We start from the raw sequence: 5,549 nt of genomic DNA on the forward strand, positions 1-5,549 counted from the left end.
TGAAGCATGGTTGAAAAACAATGTCTGACTTTCATTGGTTAACATTTATAGAATTTTATTTATTATTACTTTTGTCAGATTAAAGTTATTTCTGTGACCATTGTGAGTTTTTCTTTCATTGACCAAAGGGTACCAACAATTTTGTCCACGTCTGTAAATATAGGTTTTATAAGGTACTTGCACAAATGGCCTATAGGGTTGTCTTTTGTTGAAGGACAGGCTGATTATGTGCCCCAACTTCATAAGTTTGTGCCCCTAATTCATTTTGGTCTATTTGCCTATAAAAAAGCTTAAAGACATTATTAACAGTTTTAACCATATGTGATATTAATAGGTGTTACCAATTTGTTTTTCAAAAAGTCAAAACAACAGCAAAATGCACGCATGTTCATAAGATATATTTTGGAATATCTGTCTTTTATTGGTTATTTGGGGAATGATTAAAAATAGTGACATTCTCAATAATAAGACTATGACCTCTAACAATGGGCACAACTTCAGCTTCCAAACAAAACAATGTTATTTTGCAGGTAACTTGAAATTACACTTTTTGAACACTTTGGCTTTATACTGCAGCTTAATGTCACAGCATTTTTTAAAAATGCATATTGTTTTTTCCAGCCTTAAGTTTAAATAGTGTTTTTATAAAGCTGTATATTGGCATTTTTCTGCATCGCTTACCAAACAACCAAATAATAACATGATATACGTGATTTATTATATTATTACTGTAATATATTCCCAAAGAAAATACATTTCTCTCTTTATTAATGAATTTAGCTGTAGACATTTTTGTTAAGACCTTAAAGATGCTATGCCACCTTGTTAACTTATGTAACAAAATGCCTATGGAGTGAGGGTTACACTGGTTTTCTTGTTGGATTTTCACAATGTATTTATTTAATAGCTTAACATTCATTCATTCATATTTGTTAGATGTTTCGCAATGTATTTACTTAATAGCTCAACACTCATTATCAATTATATTTCTGGAGATCTACATTCATGCATACTTTATTGGCAAACCTGTTCCAACAAATTAAGAATGATGCAGACAGGGATCCAGGAGGCCGCAGTGGAGCTGGAGCAAAGGAGGAGCCTGACAGAGCTGGATGGATGTGGGGAAAAGGCGTAGCTAGAAGAATGGAGTCCTGAGGTGGTGAAAAGTTGATGAGAGATCAAGGCATAGCCTGAGGGATGAGGGAGCCTCATCATGTGGTGCTGGTGGTCTGATGGGCCACAGTGGAGAGGAGGGTGCTATTTTTTTAATCTTCTTTGGCACTACAAGGCACTCACAGTTAAGAGGGTTAATATGATTTCAGAGGGATTTGACTTTGTTGTTATGGGTCAAAACAATACTATCCCACTCTACAAACTTCATTTTAGTAGTAAGACATAAAAGTACTGATACCCTATTTTAAGTCCATTCATCCATCTCCTTCTGCTTTGGCCGGGTTGCAGAAGCAGGGACGTAAGTGTCCTCTTCCCAGACACTTTCTCCAGCATTTCCAGGGGTACAACACTGAGGCATTCCAGATAGGTGAAAGAAGTAACGTAGATCATCCATAAAACCATCACCGTGACAGACCAGTACAGTGGCCACATAACTGCAGTAGCTGTACCGATCCGTCGGTCAGGTTCTGCCTGACCGAAGTCCAACACACACAGAGAACAAGTATGACTTAGTGCCGGCAATGCGAACCAAGCATACAGGGACCGGACAGCCATTAGCAAAAGGCCCCAGACCCCATACTCCCATAGCATCTGTCACAGGACACCACAAAACACACGGACAAATGCCTTCTCCAAATCCACAAAGCACATGTGGACTGGTTGAGCCAGCTCTCATGAACCTTCCAGTACCCTGAAGAGGGTATAGAGCTGGTCCAGTGTTCCACGACCAGGACGAAAGCAGCAGGGTTCCTCTTGGATCCAAGGTTTGATTATCAGATGAATTCTCCTCTCCAGGTACCCTGGCATAGACTTTCCAAGTGAGCCTGAGGAGTGTGATGACCCCATTGTTGGAAAACACCCTCCAGTCGCCCATCTTAAAAAGAGGGACTGCCAGTCCAGAGGTCCTGTCCCCAGCCACCACTTGATGTTGCAGAGGTGTGTCAGCCAAGACAGCCCTTACAACATTCAGAGACTTAAGGTACTCAGGGCAGATCCCACCCCCATTGCCTGGCCACCGAGGAGCTTCTTAACTACGAAGAGCATCTTCAGCCCGGGTGATGGTTGAGTCCACCTCTGAGCCCGGCCTCTGCTTCCTCAGTGGAAGGTGCATTGGTAAGACTGACTATGTCCCCAGTGAAATTCCCACCCCCACTGTATACAGTGTTGGCAGGGCACTACTTCCTCCTCCTGATGCGCTGGAAAGTTTGCCATAACATCTTTGGATACCAGACCAGAATTTTAGCCTTCTATTATGTATTAACCTATCTGATTACAGCATCCTAAGAGAAATATATATATTTACCATATATATAAACCATATATTTAGCAAAATATATCATTCAGTTATAACATTCGTGGCACAGGTGAACTCTTTACAGATGATCTTCACAAATATGACAAAAATACTGTATTGACAGTATGATTCTGTTCTGGGCAAAAACTATCTGTGCATCCATGCAGCTTAGCATGGATGAGAGCAGGGAGAGCATCAATAACCCCCCAAAACAAACCATATGCTGATAACCCCCACAACAGACTAAAGCAAATCATAGCTTAGCACAGAATGGTGCCCTTACCAGTCTTAGACAATCACTCTTCTCTGAGAGACAACATGGTGTACCCAGATTCAGAACAGCAGAATGTCCAGTTACCTGAGCTGCCACAAACATGAAAATCCACAGTAGGGGTACTTCAGCAACATATCAAGCTCCATCAGCATGCAGTGACTGTAATACTGTGGAATAAATAGGGACCAAAACAGTATGTTATCACCCAGACGTTCTTGGCAGCTCGGAAACAAGCCTGTTTCCAATGACTACAGCCTTCGATACCACCTGAATAGCTCTTGGACAAGCATATCCCAAACATACAGCCTTAATTTAAGAACAAGCATGTTCTCAATACGACCTTGAGCTTAAGATGAGCATATTCAAAATATGATTAGGGATGCACCAAAATTAAAATTCTTGGCTGTACCTGAACAAAGCAGCTTCAACTGTTTTAGCGCAGATTTGGACTTTGAACCCTGGCTAACTGCATAAGCGAACCCCTGTAATTGATCACATCACGTCATTGTTTGGCATAATATATTCTGTATTTTCGGTTGGCGAACATTTTTGTTGTCAAACATTCATCCCTAAATACGACTAGAGAAAACAGCATGTCTGATACTAGAACCGAACCAACATGGAATGATCTCTGCATCCAAACTGAAAAGATATGCAATATATAGGCATTAGCCCAAGTTAGCCTACAGTAAGAAAAACATTAGACTTATAACTGAAATAACATTTACATATTTTATATGCATTCAACAATGAACCTTAATATCGGAGGTGAAGCCATTGGAGAAACAAATTCCACTCTCTGAATTTAAGATTCTAAGTGATGGTGTTTCTGCCTGCTGAATTCAATTTGTAACGTTACATATTAACGTTACATATTTCTATAGGTAGATGGGGGGCAGCAAAGAGTCTAACATGACCTGACAGAACTAACACTACACTAGGTTTTTCAGTTACTCAAGGCTCATTTCACCCATCTATTATTCTGTTATTTCTCTTCTGTTAAAAAAATATAAAGATCTGACTTCCTGTTCTAGCTCCACTTTCTTTGATAGGGATTAATGTTAAATTACAGTTTTCGTCGTCTCGAAAAATGTATAAATAGCCTAGATCATCATGACCAAACAGGATTTATCTCGCTCAGCTTCAGATAACTTGTGTAGGTTATACCATATTATTAATTCAATGAATATGTCATCCTTCTATTGTGCAGTATTATCTCTAGATGTAATAAAAGCTTTTGACCATTTATGGGCGGTTCTACAGCATCTGGGTCTAGGTTTATGTTTTATAAACATGATAAAAGTTCTGGATGCCAATCCACTGTATGCAGCCACTGTCCTCACAGGCTCTGTTTGCTGTAACCCTTTCTTTATACATCAAAGTACTTGTCAGGGTTGTCTCAAACTATTTCTCCTGAATTATACTGAATACTCATCAACATATTTCTTTGATTTCTGATGATATCTTAAGGTCCAATGGCATGAAAAAGTTTTTTTCACATTAATATGACTTGCCCTAGCCTGCCTATAGGTGTAAACCGAGTATCCTGCTTCGCCTTTGAGAAAATGAAAGCTCAGATTGCCCAACCTGGAATCTTCCCTTTATGTCATCATACGATTATATTGCAAATCTAGTAATTAGACAGGCCAAAATCAACATGTTTTTGACAGAGCTCCTGAGAAAGGAGCTGTGAAAACGTATTGAGATGGTTTTTGTTACTTATATCACAAATATATTCTTAAGGACATCAACACCTAAAATAAAACTCCAAAAAGGTGTACAAGATGGGACCTTTTTGGAGAAGCCAAAAGTCACATTCTATCCTTCATTTGCATGTGTTTCACAATTTATATGGGATGGGAAACATCCTAATATTAAACTGACTACCTTACAACAATGTAGATTACATTGTAGAAGTCCTTCTTTCCCCAATGTTAGACTGTACATTCAAGCTTTTCCCCTCTACCCTTGAAGAATTAATTATAAGAATAAAATCTGTATAATCAGTAGATTACCAAAATAATCAGAACAGCCCTGGAATGGTTAAAATACAACTGCATTGTTTCAGCTTTTTATAATTAAAATAAATATTTTATCATTGATTAAGTCTTAAAAATGGTATTAGAACTTGTTTTAGTGAACCAAGTATCTGTTTTTTGTCTCATTTCATGTTGTCACATAAGCACTGTCGATAAGCAGTGATATAACTCAGAATTTTCCAAACATGTGATATGGCTTTTACTCTTCAGGTTATATACAGTGGGTATGGAAAGTATTCAGACCCCTTTAAATTTTTCAGTGCTATAGTATTCAGACCCTTTGCTCAGTATTTAGGCAAGGCAAGGCAAGTTTATTTATATAGCACATTTCATACACAATGGTAATTCAAAGTGCTTTACAAGAGAGGAAATAAAATAATTACAAGATTTAAATAACAATAATATAAATTAAAATAAAATAAAAACACTGATTTAAGATAAATTGAATTTAAAGCAAAAAGAGATTGATTTAAAACAGTTTAAAATAAAAGAAGCAAACAGTTCGGACGCAGCACAGTGCTCATTCTGTAAATGCACAACTAAACAGATGAGTTTTGAGTCTGGATTTAAAAGTGACTAATGTTTCAGCACATCTGATCTCTTCAGGAAGCTGGTTCCAGATGCGAGCAGCATAATAACTAAAAGCAGACTCTGATTTATAGTGCTTGGTTTTCTCCACACATACCACTTAGAACTTCTTGGCCTTAATTTTATCTTGGTCTCATCACACCAGGGAATCTTATTTCTCCCCATCTTTGAGTCCTTCAGG

Source organism: Puntigrus tetrazona, chromosome 12 (genome assembly GCF_018831695.1).
Source record: "Puntigrus tetrazona isolate hp1 chromosome 12, ASM1883169v1, whole genome shotgun sequence".
NCBI classification, from domain to species: Eukaryota; Metazoa; Chordata; class Actinopteri; order Cypriniformes; family Cyprinidae; genus Puntigrus; species Puntigrus tetrazona.